This window comes from Drosophila virilis, unplaced genomic scaffold (genome assembly GCF_030788295.1).
Source record: "Drosophila virilis strain 15010-1051.87 unplaced genomic scaffold, Dvir_AGI_RSII-ME tig00001479, whole genome shotgun sequence".
In the NCBI taxonomy this organism is placed as follows: domain Eukaryota; kingdom Metazoa; phylum Arthropoda; class Insecta; order Diptera; family Drosophilidae; genus Drosophila; species Drosophila virilis.
Window position 1 is genome coordinate 81,601 of NW_027212837.1, and position 18,765 is coordinate 100,365.

Genomic DNA, 18,765 nt, shown 5'->3' on the forward strand with positions numbered 1-18,765 from the left:
AAAAACTTGCGTGTATATGTACCATAATATACATGCGTTGCACAGATGTATTGTTCATTATTATAAGCGCATACATTATATAAACGCAACAACCTAAATTTTATGTGTTGTACCTGTTTTCAGGTTAATGCTTTGCATATTTCTATAAAAATATTTAATTCTTGTATCTATATAAAAATTTTATTCATACCATATTTTTAAAGTATATGTAAAACTAAGACATTTCGCAACACAATTTAGGTATAAACAATTTTATTGAAGGAATTGATATATGCCAGTAAAATGGTGTATTTTTAATTTCTTTCAATAAAAACATTTGTGACGTAATGAAATAAACCAATATAAATTATCACTCTAAGCGGTGGATCACTCGGCTCATGGGTCGATGAAGAACGCAGCAAACTGTGCGTCATCGTGTGAACTGCAGGACACATGAACATCGACATTTTGAACGCATATCGCAGTCCATGCTGTTTTGTACTTTAATTAATTTTATAGTGCTGCTTGGACTACATATGGTTGAGGGTTGTAAGACTTTGCTAACTAAGCTGTTTACAATTTTTCGAAGTTTTAAGCATATGGTATATTATTGGATAGATTATGTGTGTCCCTGATATGCATAAATTATTCATAATATTAATATATATATGGATGTACTACTCATTGTATATTTTGTATGAGAAAACTGAAGAATTATATTTTCTTTTTTCAAATCAAATAATACTGAGGAATGTCTAGCATAAAAGAAAAATATATTTTTCCTTAATCTAGAATTGCCTCTTATTAATGATGTGTGATAAAAGAATTGTTGTAAAACTTATGGAACTTCAGAACAAAAGTATTATCCATTATATTGAACAATAAATAATGTTCAATTAACATTGTTTTATACAACCTCAACTCATATGGGACTACCCCCTGAATTTAAGCATATTAATTAGGGGAGGAAAAGAAACTAACAAGGATTTTCTTAGTAGCGGCGAGCGAAAAGAAATCAGTTCAGCACTAAGTCACTTTGTCTATATGGCAAATGTGAGATGCAGTGTACGGAACATCAACATTCTAGTATGAGAAGTTAACGATTTAAGTCCTTCTTAAATGAGGCCATTTACCCATAGAGGGTGCCAGGCCCGTATAACGTTAATGATTACTAGATGGTGTTTCCAAAGAGTCGTGTTGCTTGATAGTGCAGCACTAAGTGGGTGGTAAACTCCATCTAAAACTAAATATAACCATGAGACCGATAGTAAACAAGTACCGTGAGGGAAAGTTGAAAAGAACTCTGAATAGAGAGTTAAATAGTACGTGAAACTACTTAGAGGTTAAGCCCGATGAACCTGAATATCCGTTATGGAAAATTCATCATTAGAATTGTAATATTTTAAACAATATTATAATAATAGTGTGCATTTTTTCCATATAAGGACATTGTAATCTATTAGCATAAATATTTATCATAAAATTATGTCTGATTGCTTATTTGAATTATATGCTTGGCATTTTAACATAAAATAAAAGATATAAATTTGATAAAGTGCTGATAGATTTATATGATTACAGTGCGTTAATTTTTCGGAATTATATAATGGCATAATTATCATTGATATTTGTGTTTATTATATGCATTTGTATGATTAACAATGCGAAAGATTCAGGATACCTTCGGGACCCGTCTTGAAACACGGACCAAGGAGTCTAACATATGTGCAAGTTATTGGGATATAAACCTAATAGCGTAATTAACTTGACTATTAATGGGATTAGTTTTTTAACTATTTATAGTTAATTAACGCAATCCCGGGCGCTCTATATAGTTATGTATAATAATATTTATATTATTTATACCTCTAACTGGAACGTACCTTGAGCATATATGCTGTGACCCGAAAGATGGTGAACTATACTTGATCAGGTTGAAGTCAGGGGAAACCCTGATGGAAGACCGAAACAGTTCTGACGTGCAAATCGATTGTCAGAATTGAGTATAGGGGCGAAAGACCAATCGAACCATCTAGTAGCTGGTTCCTTCCAAAGTTTCCCTCAGGATAGCTGGTGCATTTAACTGTTGTATAAAATAATCTTATCTGGTAAAGCGAATGATTAGAGGCCTTAGGGTCGAAACGATCTTAACCTATTCTCAAACTTTAAATGGGTAAGAACCTTAACTTTCTTGATATGAAGTTTAAGGTTATGATATAATGTGCCCAGTGGGCCACATTTGGTAAGCAGAACTGGCGCTGTGGGATGAACCAAACGTAATGTTACGGTGCCCAAATTAACAACTCATACAGAAACCATGAAAGGCGTTGGTTGCTTAAAACAGCAGAACGGTGATCATGGAAGTCGAAATCCGCTAAGGAGTGTGTAACAACTCACCTGCCGAAGCAGCTAGCCCTTAAAATAGATGGCGCTTAAGTTGTATACCTATACATTACCGCTAAAGTAGATGATTTATATTACTTGTAATATAAATTTTGAAACTTAAGTGAGTAGGAAGGTACAATGGTGTGCATAGAAGTGTTTGGCGTAAGCCTGCATGGAACCGCTATTGGTACAGATCTTGGTGGTAGTAGCAAATAATCGAATGAGACCTTGGAGGACTGAAGTGGAGAAGGGTTTCGTGTGAACGGTGGTTGATCACGAGTTAGTCGGTCCTAAGTTCAAGGCGAAAGCCGAAAATTTTCAAGTAAAGAAAAATCTAAATATATTTGTCATCTAACCGATTTTTATACACTTGAATAATTTTGAACGAAAGGGAATACGGTTCCAATTCCGTAACCTGTTGAGTATCCGTTTGTTATTAAATATGGGCCTCGTGCTCATCCTGGCAACAGGAACGACCATAAAGAAGCCGTCGAGAGGTATCGGAAGAGTTTTCTTTTCTGTTTTATAGCCGTACTACCATGGAAGTCTTTCGCAGAGAGATATGGTACATGGGCTAGAAGACCATGACATATACTGTTGTGTCGATATTTTCTCCTCGGACCTTGAAAATTTATGGTGGGGACACGCAAACTTCTCAACAGGCCGTACCAATATCCGCAGCTGGTCTCCAAGGTGAAGAGTCTCTAGTCGACAGAATAATGTAGGACGTTTGCGGGTCCGGTGGGTCAGAGTGACATTGATGTTACTCTAGTAAATGCGGTGGCAATGAGTATGTATGCTTTTCATTGGTGTGTACTAGGTGGGCTTGGTGTGAGTGACCACAATCCGATTGAGATTGTTGTCACACACACTATTACGAGGAACGAAAGTGTTGGGGGTAATCGCTGGCGCACTTGTAGTGTGAATTGGTCTCTTCATGGGCTCATTGTGCAGGAGGCGGCAACGCAAGTTCCGCTGAATGCATTTAATGATTTGAATGTGGATGAGCAGGTCGTATGTGTGAATGGGTGGATAACTGGTGCGAATGATCGCATGTTTGAAGTGGTGGACGAATCAGTTAAGCACCAAGCGGCGGATGGTCCGGTCTCTGCGGAAGCGATTCCAAAGGACCGGAGCTACCAATGCGGATGGTGCAGCCCAACTCAGGATTGAATATAGTCGGTGTATGAATGAGTACAAGCAAATGCTTGTAAAGGTGAAAGAAGATGAATGGCGCTCTTTCCTGGAGCGCAATAAGGATGACCCCTGGGGTCGTGTTTATAAAATAGTTCGAGGTAGAGGCAGGGAAACGGATGTAAGTAGCCTCCGTGTTGGTAACGTTCAGTTAACGGCATGGAGGGATTGCATGAATGTCTTGTTGAATGAATTCTTCCCCAGAGCGGATCATCAGGACTCACCACCTAGTGTGGTTAGGCCTGTTGATCCGCTTCTGGATAGTGAGTTGGAGGTGGCTTTCTCGAGGTTAAAGTCGAGGAAGTCACCTGGTATGGATGGATTCACTGGAGAAATGTGTAAAAGTGTCAGGAAGTCAATTCCAGAGTATATGAATGCGATGTATGCGAAGTGTCTGAATGAGGGTTATTTCCCCAGTGAATGGAAGTGTGCGAGAGTGATAGTGCTCCTGAAGTCGCCTGACAGGATCAGGAGCAATCCTAGATCTTTTCGGGGCATCAGTCTTCTTCCGGTTCTTGGAAAAGTTCTGGAAAGGATTATGGTAGAAAGGCTTCAGGAGAGAATTATTGACCAAATGTCTGACAGGCAATTTGGTTTTAGGCAGGGCAAATGTGTTGAGGTTCGTGGAGGTATGTTAGTGACTCTGTTGAGGCTAGCAGCTCCACGTATGTCTTGGGCATCTTTGTTGATTTTAAAGGTGCTTTCGACTACCTGAGTTGGGCGAGTGTTTTGAGAAGGTTGGATGAATGCGGGTGCCGAGAATTAGCTCTCTGGAAGAGCTATTTCTCTGGCAGACGTGCGTGTGCTGTAGGGCGGTGTGAATGTGTGAGCGTAAATGTGGTTCGTGGCTGTCCGCAGGGATCTATCTGTGGCCCATTCATTTGGAACCTCATGATGGACCCCTTGCTGGTGCAGCTTGAGCAGATGTGTAAATGTTGTGCGTAAGCGGACGATCTGCTTATCTTGATTGAGGGTCGGTCGCGTCTTGACATCGAGACGAATGCGGGTATGTGCTTGCGCACTGTGTATGAGTGGGGTGAAAGTGTTGGGGTCAGTCTTGCAATGGACAAGACAGTGTCAATGCTGCTCAAGGGCAGATTGGCAGCTAGTCGGGCCACCCATTGTCTGACTGAATGGAGTGAATGTGAGGTATGCGTCTGAGGTGAAATACCTCGGCATAACCTTCGGCGAGAGGATGTGTTTCACTCCTCATATCGCTGGTCTCAAGGGCCGGCTACTTGGTTTGGTGGGGCAAGTGCGTCGTATTTTGAGGTCTGACTGGGGCCTAAGCAGACGTGCTGTCCGCACCATCTATGAGGGTCTGTTTGTTGCATGTGCAGCATATGGATCGTTTGTATGGTGCAAGGCGGTCACGACTGTGGTCGGCAGAAAGAAAGTGCTGGCTTGCCAGAGAGTGCTTCTGTTAGGTTGTTTGCCTGTGTGCCGCACTGTCTCTACGGAGGCAATGCAGGTACTGTTAGGAGTAGCCCCTCTTGACTTGAAGATCAGGCGTCGAGCCTTGATGTACAGGATCAAGAGGCGGCTGCCATTGCTGCAGAATGATTGGCTAGCGGGTAGGGATGTGGAGAGTTTAGGGCTTAGTGAACGCAAGAGATTGGTGAATGGGTGTGTTTTGTCTCACTGGCAAGTCAGATGGGACACTAGCGTGAATGGGCGTGTCACTCATCGGTTTATACGGGAGGTTACATTTGCCGGCAGCCGACCAGACTTTGGGTTCGGCCTGAGTCTTGGATTCCTGTTGACTGGTCACGGTTCCCTCAATGCATTCCTGCATTCGAGGAACCTTTATGACAGTCCAGAATGCCGTTGTGGCTCGGCTGCTGAGACATGGGAGCATGTTCTCTGTGAGTGCACAAGGTATGCAGATCTTCGAGATCTGAGGGGGATGGGTATAAGTGAGGTTAGTGGCGGGCTTGACGTAAGTCAATCACTCTCCACTAGTGATAGGGTTAGAAGAATGAGTGAGTTTGCTAGAGCTGCATTTTCCAGGCGACGTTTGCAATTGCAGGAAGGAATTGTATGAATGATGATGGATGGTATATGTGGGAATGTGGGGGTACGAATGTGGGGGTGTGTCTGAATGGTCATTTTTGTTGAACATTGTGTTGTGTTGGGGCTACCAACCCTTAACTGTTTTGGAGTTTAAATTGGAAGTGCCCTTCTGGTACGAGGCCTGACCAGAGGCTTTTAATCTGGTACCACGGGTAACCAGGAGCCCACGGAACTTGTTCCGTCCTGGTTAGTTGGTGCGGCCCTTCGGGGAGTATCGTGGTGGTTGTGGTTTAACACCCAAATGCGGGTAGAGCATCGCTCGACGTGGAGTTGCGTCATACAACCGGGTTCCGTGACCCAGATTACGGAAGAGGCTTAGGTAGTCCTCGTGCCAAACCAAGGTAGAAGTCACAACCAAGCAGTCGTGTCTTTAATTGGTACCTGCGGAATTGATGTTCCAAGGGGGCGGTGATTGACGCTTGAATTAATCCTATACTAGGAACCGTGAGATTAAGCCATCGCGGCAGGTGCTCACGTTAAGCCCACTGACTTTCATGTCCCTATCTACTATCTAGCGAAACCACAGCCAAGGAAATGGGCTTGGAATAATTAGCGGGGAAAGAAGAACCTTTTGAGCTTGACTCTTATCTGGCAGTGTAAGGAGACATAAGAGGTGTAGAATAAGTGGGAGATATTAGACTTCGGTTTGGTATCGACAATGAAATACCACTACTCTTATTGTTTCCTTACTTACACAAACCACACATAGAGCAAAAGGGCAAGTGCTGACTTGATCTCGGTGTTCAGTACACACAGGGACAGCAAAAGCTCGGCCTATCGATCCTTTTCGTTTAAAGAGTTTTTAACAAGAGGTGTCAGAAAAGTTACCATAGGGATAACTGGCTTGTGGCGGCCAAGCGTTCATAGCGACGTCGCTTTTTGATCCTTCGATGTCGGCTCTTCCTATCATTGTGAAGCAAAATTCACCAAGCGTTGGATTGTTCACCCATGCAAGGGAACGTGAGCTGGGTTTAGACCGTCGTGAGACAGGTTAGTTTTACCCTACTAATGACAAAACGTTGTTGCGACAGCATTCCTGCGTAGTACGAGAGGAACCGCAGGTACGGACCAATGGCACAATACTTGTTCGAGCGAACAGTGGTATGACGTTACGTCCGTTGGATTATGCCTGAACGCCTCTAAGGTCGTATCCGTGCTGGACTGCAATGATAAATAAGGGGCAATTTGCATTGTATGGCTTCTAAACCATTAAAAGTTTTTAATTTGTTTTATTAACGACAATGGATGTAATGCCAATGTTATTTATAACATAGTAAATTGGGAGGATCTTCGATCACCTGATGCCGCGTTAGTTATATTTTAAAACATTATTTAATACAATGTCAAAGCCTAGAATCAATTGTAAACGACTTTTGTAACAGGCAAGGTGTTGTAAGTGGTTGAGCAGCTGCAACACTGCGATCCACTGAAGCTTATCCTTTGCTTGATGATTCGAAAAAAAGTAACACTAGACGAACATAATTCGTATAATTGGGTTATACATTCGCTTAAAATATATTATCAATTTATAATTGTTATATATTTATTGATGTTTGTATGCCTACTCTACGAAATTTGTTCATCTACGTTGCTTTCAATTAATTTTTATATGTAGCATAGAACAATATATATATATTCAATACTTAAAACAATATTGATATATATATTTATGAAAATATGGAATTTGACGGATGGAATATATAAAAATATATATACACAATATCTATATTGAAACTTCAACAATTATTGAGGAGAGCATATAACGTAGAACAATATTTACAACTATACAATATTTTGAAATTTTTGGATGAACAAAAATATATAAAATTGTTACTTCAATTATTTTTTAGGAAAGCATAGAACAATATATATATATATATATATATATATATATATATATAACATATAATGCAATATTGAAATATATACATACACATACAGGAAAATATGGAATTGACGGATGGAAATTATCAAATACAGAAGAAACAGAATACTTACATTTTTTATTCCTATTCTTATTAGCCTCTACTAAAACATATTTAAATTTTATATGATACGTGATACAGAAATTTTGCTTGGATGTGAAGAAATGTATATCTTAATATTAATAATACAAAAATTGAAGACTATTCTATAACATACATAATTAAATTGCAACTTAAACAACATTAAACTGTATATATAATAATAATAATATGACAATTGACATTTCGAAAATACATTGGAAAATAATTGTGACTATAAAATTTTTATATATTGTATATTGATATATGATTATTAATATACAAATAAAATTATAAATGACATTAATCTTTATATATTATATATAACCTTTATCAACTTATATAAAATTATATTGAATTGTTATAAAAATAGTACATGAAAACGTTACAGTGAATGGCAGCATTTGGAAAAAATATCGCCATTATAGATGATGTGTCAAAAAACCTATATAGGGAGTGGTGTCCCGCAAGGTATGTCATATAAAAAATTTTAAATACGGTAAATTCATATGACTGTGGAGTGTTGCCTTGCCGGCATAAGTCAATTATGTTTATATAAAAAGAATAATAACGTTATAAAAGTGTATTATTAAATTAGTACATGAAGATGAATGGTAGCATTTGAAAAAAATATCGCCATTATAGATGATGTGTCAAAAAACCTATATAGGCAGTGGTGTCGCGCAAGGCATGTCATATGAAAAATTTTAAATACGGTAAATTCATATGACTGTGGAGTGTTGCCTTGCCGGCATAAGTCAATTATGTTTATATAAAAAGAATAATGAAGTTATAAAAGTGTATTATTAAATTAATACATGAAGACATTAAGGTAAATGGTAGCATTTGGAAAAAATATCGCCATTATAGATGATGTGTCAAACAACCTATATAGGGAGTGGTGTCGCGCAAGGTATGTCATATGAAAAATTTTAAATACGGTAAATTCATTTGACTGTGGAGTGTTGCCTTGCCGGCATAAGTCAATTATGTTTATATAAAAAGAATAATGAAGTTACAAAAGTGTATTATTAAATTAGTACATGAAGACATTAAGGTGAATGGTAGCATTTGGAAAAAATATCGCCATTATAGATGACGTGTCAAAAAACCTATATAGGGAGTGGTGTCGCGCAAGGCATGTTATATGAAACATTTTAAATACGGTAAATTCATATGACTGTGGAGTGTTGCCTTGCCGGCATGTCAATTATGTTTATATAAGGAGAATAATGAAGTTATAAAAGTGTACTATTAAATTAGTACATGAAGACATTAAGGTGAATGGTAGCATTTGGAAAAAATATCGCCATTATAGATGATGTGTCAAAAAACCTATATAGGGAGTGGTGTCGCGCAAGGCATGTCATATGAAAAATTTTAAATACGGTAAATTCATATGACTGTGGAGTGTTGCCTTGCCGGCATAAGTCAATTATGTTTATATAAAAAGAATAATGAAGTTATAAAAGTGTATTATTAAATTAGTACATGAAGACATTAAGGTGAATGGTAGCATTTGGAAAAAATATCGCCATTATAGATGATGTGTCAAAAAACCTATATAGGCAGTGGTGTCGCGCAAGGCATGTCATATGAAAAATTTTAAATACGGTAAATTCATTTGACTGTGGAGTGTTGCCTTGCCGGCATAAGTCAATTATGTTTATATAAAAAGAATAATGAAGTTATAAAAGTGTATTATTAAATTAGTACATGAAGACATTAAGGTGAATGGTAGCATTTGGAAAAAATATCGCCATTATAGATGACGTGTCAAAAAACCTATATAGGGAGTGGTGTCGCGCAAGGCATGTCATATGAAAAATTTTAAATACGGTAAATTCATATGACTGTGGAGTGTTGCCTTGCCGGCATGTCAATTATGTTTATATAAGGAGAATAATGAAGTTATAAAAGTGTACTATTAAATTAGTACATGAAGACATTAAGGTGAATGGTAGCATTTGGAAAAAATATCGCCATTATAGATGATGTGTCAAAAAACCTATATAGGGAGTGGTGTCGCGCAAGGCATGTCATATGAAAAATTTTAAATACGGTAAATTCATATGACTGTGGAGTGTTGCCTTGCCGGCATAAGTCAATTATGTTTATATAAAAAGAATAATGAAGTTATAAAAGTGTATTATTAAATTAGTACATGAAGACATTAAGGTGAATGGTAGCATTTGGAAAAAATATCGCCATTATAGATGATGTGTCAAAAAACCTATATAGGGAGTGGTGTCGCGCAAGGCATGTCATATGAAAAATTTTAAATACGGTAAATTCATATGACTGTGGAGTGTTGCCTTGCCGGCATGTCAATTATGTTTATATAAGGAGAATAATGAAGTTATAAAAGTGTATTATTAAATTAGTACATGAAGACATTAAGGTGAATGGTAGCATTTGGAAAAAATATCGCCATTATAGATGATGTGTCAAAAAACCTATATAGGGAGTGGTGTCACGCAAGGCATATCATATGAAAAATTTTAAATACGGTAAATTCATATGACTGTGGAGTGTTGCCTTGCCGGCATAAGTCAATTATGTTTATATTAAAAGAATAATTAAGTTATAAAAGTGTATTATTAAATTAGTACATTATGACATTAAGGTGAATGGTAGCATTTGGAAAAAATATCGCCATTATAGATGATGTGTCAAAAAACCTATTCATTTTTTTTTTTTTTTTTTTTTTTTTTGTTTCTCATTTTGTTTATTGATTTAATACTATCCATCGTGGACAACCATTAAATTGTATAATAATAAACTTAGCTTATGTGTATTTCATGTATTGAGCTTAGTATAGTTGTTATTCTTAGAGAGAGTTAAATGGCTATGTTATTGCATGACAGAAGGTCAAATGGCTATATTGTTCCATGGGAGATCCAGTGGGTGGGCTCTGCAGAGTCTTCTTCTTTGTTGGCTGTTGTCTAGCAGACAAATGGTTAGTGTGTTTAGATGGTTGTGTAATCGCTTGATATATCGTCTGCTGCTTTTGGCAATCTCGTCTTTTACCCAGGGGAACTTGAGAGCATCGTGGATGGTGGCGTTATCATGATATATGTGTGCGTTTGTAGCGATGCGTAATGCTTTGTTTTCGAAAGTTTGAATGATCCGGATATTGGACCTGCAGGCTGTACCCCAGAGCTGGATTATATAGGTCCAGATTGGTCTGATGATCGCCTTGTAGGTCAGAATCTTGGAGGAGGTGGAAAGCCTTGATCTCCTGCCCATAAGCCAGTAGTAGGCTTTTTGTCGCTGCTCACACTGGTTTCGCTTTTTTATTAGGTGTGCTCTCCAGGTGAGTTTCCTGTCTAGCGTTATTCCCAGATATTTAGGATTGGGTTCTTCTGGTATTGTGACTCCGTCTAGTTGAACTGGTGGACAGTTACCCGAGCGGAGTGCAAAGGTAGTCGCAGTTGACTTGTCACCATTGACTGTAATGTTCCATCGCTTTTGCCAGTCGTTGACGAGGTTCAATTGCATCTGCATCAGTGAGCTAGCTTCGCCAGGTGATTCCGAGATGGTGAGAAATGCCGTGTCATCGGCGTACGTGGCAACGCGCACGTTTGGGTTCCCAGTGACGGGCAAGTCAGCTGTGTACACGTTATAGAGCAGCGGACCCAGAACACTTCCTTGCGGGACGCCAGCATGAATGTGTTTGGTGTTGGACACTGTTTCCCCACATTTAACTCGGAATGTTCGGTTCTCCAGATATGAAGCCAGAAACAAGAAGTAGGCGTGTGGGAGGTTACCCTTGAGCTTTTGCAGGAGTCCAGGATGCCAAACTCTGTCAAAGGCTTGTTTGACATCGAGGAATACGGCGTAGCAATATTTTTTCTCCTCAAATGCGTCGAGGATAGTTTGAACAACTCTGTGGCATTGTTCCGAGGTTCCGTGACAGCGCCTGAAGCCAAATTGGTGATCCGGGATCAGACCGGCCTCGTCCAATACTGGCAAAACTCTACTCAAAAATACTCTTTCTAGTATCTTTGAGAGCGCTGGCAGTAAACTAATCGGGCGATAGGAGGCCAGATTATCTTCAGGTTTACCAGGCTTAGGTATCATTACTACTTGTGCACTTTTCCATTGCGCTGGGAAGTAGCCGATTTCCATGCATTTGTTATATATTTTGGAGATGAACGAGATGCTTCTTTGCGGTAGTAGCTTTAATGCCATTGCATTGATACCATCATCGCCTGGGGCTTTTTTGTTGTTTAGCGCAGTTATGTATTCCGCTATCTCCTCTTCATGTACCGGTGGAATCGTTTCCGTTCCTTCGGGCGGTACACTTAGCTGGTGTGCAGTTTCGGATGCTTCGTCTGACGTGCACCTGCTGAAAGGGGTGAACACAGTTTCTAAGTGCTCGGCGAAGGCATTGGCTCTGTCAGTTTCTGTTCTACACCAACTGCCATCAGTTTTTCTTACTGGGTTGATTCTTTTCTGTGGCCTTTTAATGTGCTTGGTTACTTGCCACAGATTGTGTTGTGGGTCGTTAGGGGCAAGCTGCGTAAGAAAACTATCTAGGGCATCTTTTCTCAGAATCTTGAGTGTCTCTTTCAGTTCCTTGGTGATTCTATTTAGGACTGTCTTGTCCCTCGGGTTCCTGGACAGGAACCAGACCCGCCTCAGTCGCCTTTTTTCACCAAGCAGCTCGGCCACTTGTTGTGACCAGAGGTGAACGTCTCTATTTTCAACTCTGGGCCGGCTTGAGAGTCTTGGCGCCGCATGTGACGCCGCATTGTGGATATGAGTTGTTAGCTCTGTGACTGCCGCTTCGATGTCCTCCGGGCTATTTAGTGGGGGGCTGGGATTGGTGCAGGTGTCCAACCAGGTTTGATATTTGCCAATATCAGTGGCTTTATATATAAGCTTCTTGCGGGCAGACTTCCTCATGGCTGCAGCAAATATAGAGATGGCTATGGCGCTGTGATCAGACAGGAGGTCCTCTACTTCTCTGACTTGGATTCTGCCAGTATCCAAACCACGAGTTATCGCGATGTCCAGGACGTCTGGCACCTTATATGGGTCTGTAGGCCAGTATGTAGGTGCGCCTGTACTGTGGCAGTCGAGGTTTCTTAACCGGGTTTGCCTGAACAGCGCGTAGCCTTTAGGGTTATTTGTTCTGGAGCCCCATCAGGTGTGCTTGGCGTTGAAGTCTCCGCCTATTAGAAACCTTGTGCCTAGGCTGTCCATTAGCGTCCGGAATTCTTCGTCCCTAGCATTGTGCTTGGGGGGGCAGTAGGTAGCGGCTATTGTGACTTCTCCCAGCGTGGTACTCACTCTTATTTTTGCGCATTGGATCCACTCCTCCAGAGTTGGGGGCAGGATCTCATAACTTATGTTGCTACGAATTAGAATGGCAGCTCCGCCGCGGGCTCTCCCGTTGGGGTGATTGGCTGAGATCAGGTCGTAGCCTCGTAGGCAGAAGTAAGATCTTTCAGAGAAATGGGTTTCAGATATGAAGAGAATTTCGGTATTGTTGGTCTTGCAGTAAAGCTCAACCTCAGGCCTGTTTTTGCACAGGCCGTTAGCATTCCAGATCGTGATCTCTAAACCTTCTTGCATAATGTGGAGCAAACAGTTTCCAGCATCTGTGTCATTTGACCTAGTATTTTATCCATCATTTTTTCAAACATGACCTCTAGCCTTGTCACTATCGCATTAAGTTGATTGTCCGGCTGTGAATCCGGGCAGGGAGCTTGATTTGCCTCGTAGGTGCTCTTTGCAGCCTTAGCAAAACTAATGTTTGCATTCACTTTGCTGGAGTTTAGTGGTAGTCCATCTCTTGGAGCTGTCTGTCTGTTTGCCGTTAAGAGGCTCTTTGCCTTCTTATAAGCTGGGCATCCTTTGTATGAGGCCACATGGGGACCCTGGCAGTGCAGTCAGAAGGCCGGGTCACTGCTCTTCTTTGAGCATTCCGACGTGGAGTGTCCGCCTCCACATTTCACACATCTATGTTCCAGGTGACAGTATCTTTGAGTGTGTCCGTATCCTTGGCAGCGATAGCATTGGGGGACATCGTTAAACTTCAGTGGAGGCTCGACTGTAACCACAGAGCAGCAAAGCCTTTTGATTTTGTATGCGTCTTTGTTATTTTTCGCCGGCTCGAGATTTACGAAGAATATGTTTAGGGGTTTTTTTGTGCTTTTTTGTGTGAGGTTATAAAGGTCTCTTACTTCGTGCCCGTAGTTGCTTAAACCTTCCTTGATCTCGACCAGCTCAGTAGAGTGGTGCAGGCCTTTGACCACTATCCGGTAGGCTCTTTCGTCTCTGGGCTGAAAGGTCTGATACCGTTTGTTGTTTTCATTGAGAAATGCCTTAAGTGCAGTGAAGCTAGCTTTATCTGGCGTCATTACTCTAATGTTGTTGTTTTTAGTGGCTTTATATGTAAATTCTACTGCTTTGCCAAGGGCGCCAGTTATGGCATTGGTAAGCGCTTTGATATTGGTCACGTCTGGAATAAAAATTGGTGGTGGCCTGATCGTCTTAGGTTCTTTAGCAGGCTCCTTATTTGGTTGGCCCTTAGCTAGTCCTATGACTTCAGTGGAGTCATCGCTGGCCGCAGATTCTTCGTCGTCTTTATCTGTAGAGAGTGAAACAAATCTGTTACTTGTTAGATTTTCTCTAGCAGCTTTGCTGGTGCTTGGTCCGTCAGGTAGGTGTACGCGGGAAGGCTGTTTGCGCTGTTTGCGAACGGGCTTCCTCCTTATTTCTCCAGGTTCACTGGTGCAACTTGGTCCGTCAGGTAGGTGTACGCGGGAAGGCTGTTTGCGCTGTTTGCGGACGGGCTTCCTCCTTATTTCTCCAGGTTCACTAGTGCAACTCGAATTCTCAGAGTCAGGGTTGCTAGCTCTGATGTTGGTCTTCTTCCTCTTGGTGCTGCTAGTTTTAATGAGCTGTGTAGCACGTGGCTCGGCTTGCCAGTCCATCTTGTCCATCTGGTTGGTGAGGGGTACGGGGGAGCGGGAGCAAGCAAGCTGCCCGTCTGGCGAGCGTAAGCAGCGAGTGCTAGTCAGTGTTGTTGTTTGTTTTTGTATTCTAATTGTCGTGTGTGTGTTGAAATAACGCGCACAAGCATGTAAGCGTGTGCGTGTGTAAGTATTAGTGCGCCGTTATTTGCGCACTGCACGCAATCTGAAAGAGCGCAGTAACGGCTGCAGCGCCCAATCAGAGCGCAGCTGGCCTGAAAATTTCGCCGCAACTAACTGTTGTTTATGTTGCTTGTGTATTTGGAATGCTTCGCAGCGGTCCGCAGGCACGTCTTTACTCAACGAGTGTTCGATCGCGACTGAAACCTATTCATGGTGAGCAGTGTGTACTCATCACATTATACGCTGATAGATATCGTTATTTGTTATGTTGAATGACATTTGGCTTGAGATATTAAGAAAAAAAAGATAATTGTGAAACTTTCAAGCCAAGATGTGTTGTTTGTAATAATTTTATTATTACTACATCGTGTAAACAAATGGGTTTCCTTTTATCGTAAAATTTAACAATTGCATCCAGTGGAAATTCGATTCATACAGATGTATTGACGATTAGTACGCTGGAAAAAAAGTTTCTAAAATTTTTGTTATTATTTTAAATATTTGTCATAAATGAAACTTTAACATTTTACATACTATTTAATATAGTATGTGACTTGTTTTACTTAATATATTTTTATCGCATAATTATGTTTGCAAGTTATGCATACATAATTTATACATATAAATAAATTATCAAGTTTGTCATCAAAATTAAAGTGTTTATTCCATTATGGTATTAAACAATGTGTGATAAAATATATATTAAGTAAGTGTACATATAAAGATATTTTTGAGCGAATTGTATATATTTTCATATAGATATAATATGTGGTGAATCTTAAAAAATATGAAACGTAAATTAACGAACATGAAATGCTATGTAACAATGGCCATATTCGTTTATATTTAACATTAATATCTATAGTATATTTTTTATTCAAAAATATATTAAGTTCCAATGTAAATACATTTTGTAAATATGTATGTATATTTTGTACATACAAATTATAAAAACATTATTCTGGTTGATCCTGCCAGTAGTTATATGCTTGTCTCAAAGATTAAGCCATGCATGTCTAAGTACACACGAATTAACAGTGAAACCGCAAAAGGCTCATTATATCAGTTATGGTTCCTTAGATCGTTAACAGTTACTTGGATAACTGTGGTAATTCTAGAGCTAATACATGCAATTAAAACACGGACCTTTTGGAACGTGTGCTTTTATTAGGCTAAAACCAAGCGATCGCAAGATCGTTTTATTGGTTGAACTCTAGATAACATGCAGATCGTATGGTCTTGTACCGACGACAGATCTTTCAAATGTCTGCCCTATCAACTTTTGATGGTACTATCTAGGACTACCATGGTTGCAACGGGTAACGGGGAATCAGGGTTCGATTCCGGAGAGGGAGCCTGAGAAACGGCTACCACATCTAAGGAAGGCAGCAGGCGCGTAAATTACCCACTCCCAGCTCGGGGAGGTAGTGACGAAAAATAACAATACAGGACTCATATCCGAGGCCCTGTAATTGGAATGAGTACACTTTAAATCCTTTAACAAGCACCTATTGGAGGGCAAGTCTGGTGCCAGCAGCCGCGGTAATTCCAGCTCCAATAGCGTATATTAAAGTTGTTGCGGTTAAAACGTTCGTAGTTGAACTTGTGCTTCATACGGGAGGTACAACTTATAATTGTAGTTAGTACTATACCTTTATGTATGTAAGCGTATTACCGGTGGAGTTCTTATATTTAATTAAAAACTTGTATTTTTTTATATATTCCTCCTATTTAAAAACCTGCATTAGTGCTCTTCATCGAGTGTTATTGTGGGCCGGTACAATTACTTTGAACAAATTAGAGTGCTTAAAGCAGGCTTCAAATGTCTGAATATTCTGTGCATGGGATAATGAAAAAAGACTTCTGTTCTGCTTTCATTGGTTTTCAGATCAAGAGGTAATGATTAATAGAAGCATTAGTATTACGACGCGAGAGGTGAAACTCTTGGACCGTCGTAAGACTAACTTAAGCGAAAGCATTTGCCAAAGATGTTTTCATTAATCAAGAACGAAAGTTAGAGGTTCGAAGGCGATCAGATACCGCCCTAGTTTTAACCATAAACGATGCCAGCTAGCAATTGGGTGTAGCTACTTTTATGGCTCTCTCAGTCGCTTCCCGGGAAACCAAAGCTTTTGGGCTCCGGGGGAAGTATGGTTGCAAAGCTGAAACTTAAAGGAATTGACGGAAGGGCACCACCAGGAGTGGAGCCTGCGGCTTAATTTGACTCAACACGGGAAAACTTACCAGGTCCGAACATAAGTGTGTGACAGATTGATAGCTCTTTCTCGAATCTATGGGTGGTGGTGCATGGCCGTTCTTAGTTTGTTGAGTGATTTGTCTGCTTAATTCCGATAACGAACGAAACTCAAATATATTAAATAGATATCTTCAGGATTATGGTGTTGAAGCTTATATAGCCTTCATTCATAGTGGCAGTAAAATGTTTATTGTGTTTGAATGTGTTTATATAAGTGGAGCCGTACCTGTTGGTTTGTCCCATTATAAGGACACTAGCTTCTTTAATGGACAAATGGCGTCTAGCAATAATGAGATTGAGCAATAACAGGTCTGTGATGCCCTTAGATGTCCTGGGGTGCACGCGCGCTACAATGAAAGTATCAACGTGTATTTCCTTGACCGAGAGGTCCGGGTAAACCGCTGAACCACTTTCATGCTTGGGATTGTGAACTGAAACTGTTCACATGAACTTGGAATTCCCAGTAAGTGTGAGTCATTAACTCGCATTGATTACGTCCCTGCCCTTTGTACACACCGCCCGTCGCTACTACCGATTAAATTATTTAGTGAGGTCTCCGGACGTGATCACTGTGACGCCTTGTGTGTTGCGGTTGTTTCGCAAAAGTTGACCGAACTTGATTATTTAGAGGAAGTAAAAGTCGTAACAAGGTTTCCGTAGGTGAACCTGCGGAAGGATCATTATTGTATAATGTTCATTTCCGTTAATAAAAACAATTTTATATACAGAAATATATAAAATTTTTCTGAATATAAATGAATAATCATTTAAAAACATATACACATACTTATTCCCAATTAATATATATTTATATAATGTCTGTCATTTTCAATTTGGGATTTATCTGTGTCTATGCGTTTTAATGATGAAAAACTTGCGTGTATATGTACCATAATATACATGCGTTGCACAGATGTATTGTTCATTATTATATGCGCATACATTATATAAACGCAACAACCTAAATTTTATGTGTTGTACCTGTTTTCAGGTTAATGCTTTGCATATTTCTATACAAATATTTAATTCTTGTATCTATATAAAAATTTTATTCATACCATATTTTTAAAGTATATGTAAAACTAAGACATTTCGCAACACAATTTAGGTATAAACAATTTTATTGAAGGAATTGATATATGCCAGTAAAATGGTGTATTTTTAATTTCTTTCAATAAAAACATTTGTGACGTAATGAAATAAACCAATATAAATTATCACTCTAAGCGGTGGATCACTCGGCTCATGGGTCGATGAAGAACGCAGCAAACTGTGCGTCATCGTGTGAACTGCAGGACACATGAACATCGACATTTTGTACGCATATCGCAGTCCATGCTGTTTTGTACTTTAATTAATTTTATAGTGCTGCTTGGACTACATATGGTTGAGGGTTGTAAGACTTTGCTAATTAAGTTGTTTAAAATTTTTCGAAGTTTTAAGCATATGGTATATTATTGGATAGATTATGTGTGTCCCTGATATGCATAAATTATTCATAATGTTAATATATATATGGATGTACTACTCATTGTATATTTTGTATGAGAAAACTGAAGAATTATATTTTCTTTTTTCAAATCAAATAATACTGAGGAATGTCTAGCATAAAAGAAAAATATATTTTTCCTTAATCTAGAATTGCCTCTTATTAATGATGTGTGATAAAAGAATTGTTGTAAAATTTATGGAACTTCAGAACAAAAGTATTATCCATTATATTGAACAATAAATAATGTTCAATTAACATTGTTTTATACAACCT

The 18,765-nt window shown here is 39.5% G+C and overlaps 3 non-coding genes and 1 pseudogene across 3 annotated transcripts; all 4 read left to right on the forward strand.

The window, feature by feature from the left end:
- Positions 1-350: 350 nt before the first annotated feature.
- On the forward strand, positions 351-529 carry LOC116649932 (5.8S ribosomal RNA). Its single transcript, XR_004302881.1, has one exon. It is a non-coding gene; the product is annotated as a 5.8S ribosomal RNA (ribosomal RNA).
- Positions 530-891: 362 nt separating this feature from the next.
- On the forward strand, positions 892-7,087 carry LOC116649931 (large subunit ribosomal RNA; annotated as a pseudogene).
- Positions 7,088-15,701: 8,614 nt separating this feature from the next.
- Positions 15,702-17,683, forward strand: LOC116649930 (small subunit ribosomal RNA). Its single transcript, XR_011417242.1, has one exon. It is a non-coding gene; the product is annotated as a small subunit ribosomal RNA (ribosomal RNA).
- A 535-nt stretch (positions 17,684-18,218) lies between these two features.
- LOC116649933 (5.8S ribosomal RNA) lies at positions 18,219-18,397 on the forward strand. Its single transcript, XR_011417244.1, has one exon. It is a non-coding gene; the product is annotated as a 5.8S ribosomal RNA (ribosomal RNA).
- Positions 18,398-18,765: the final 368 nt, after the last annotated feature.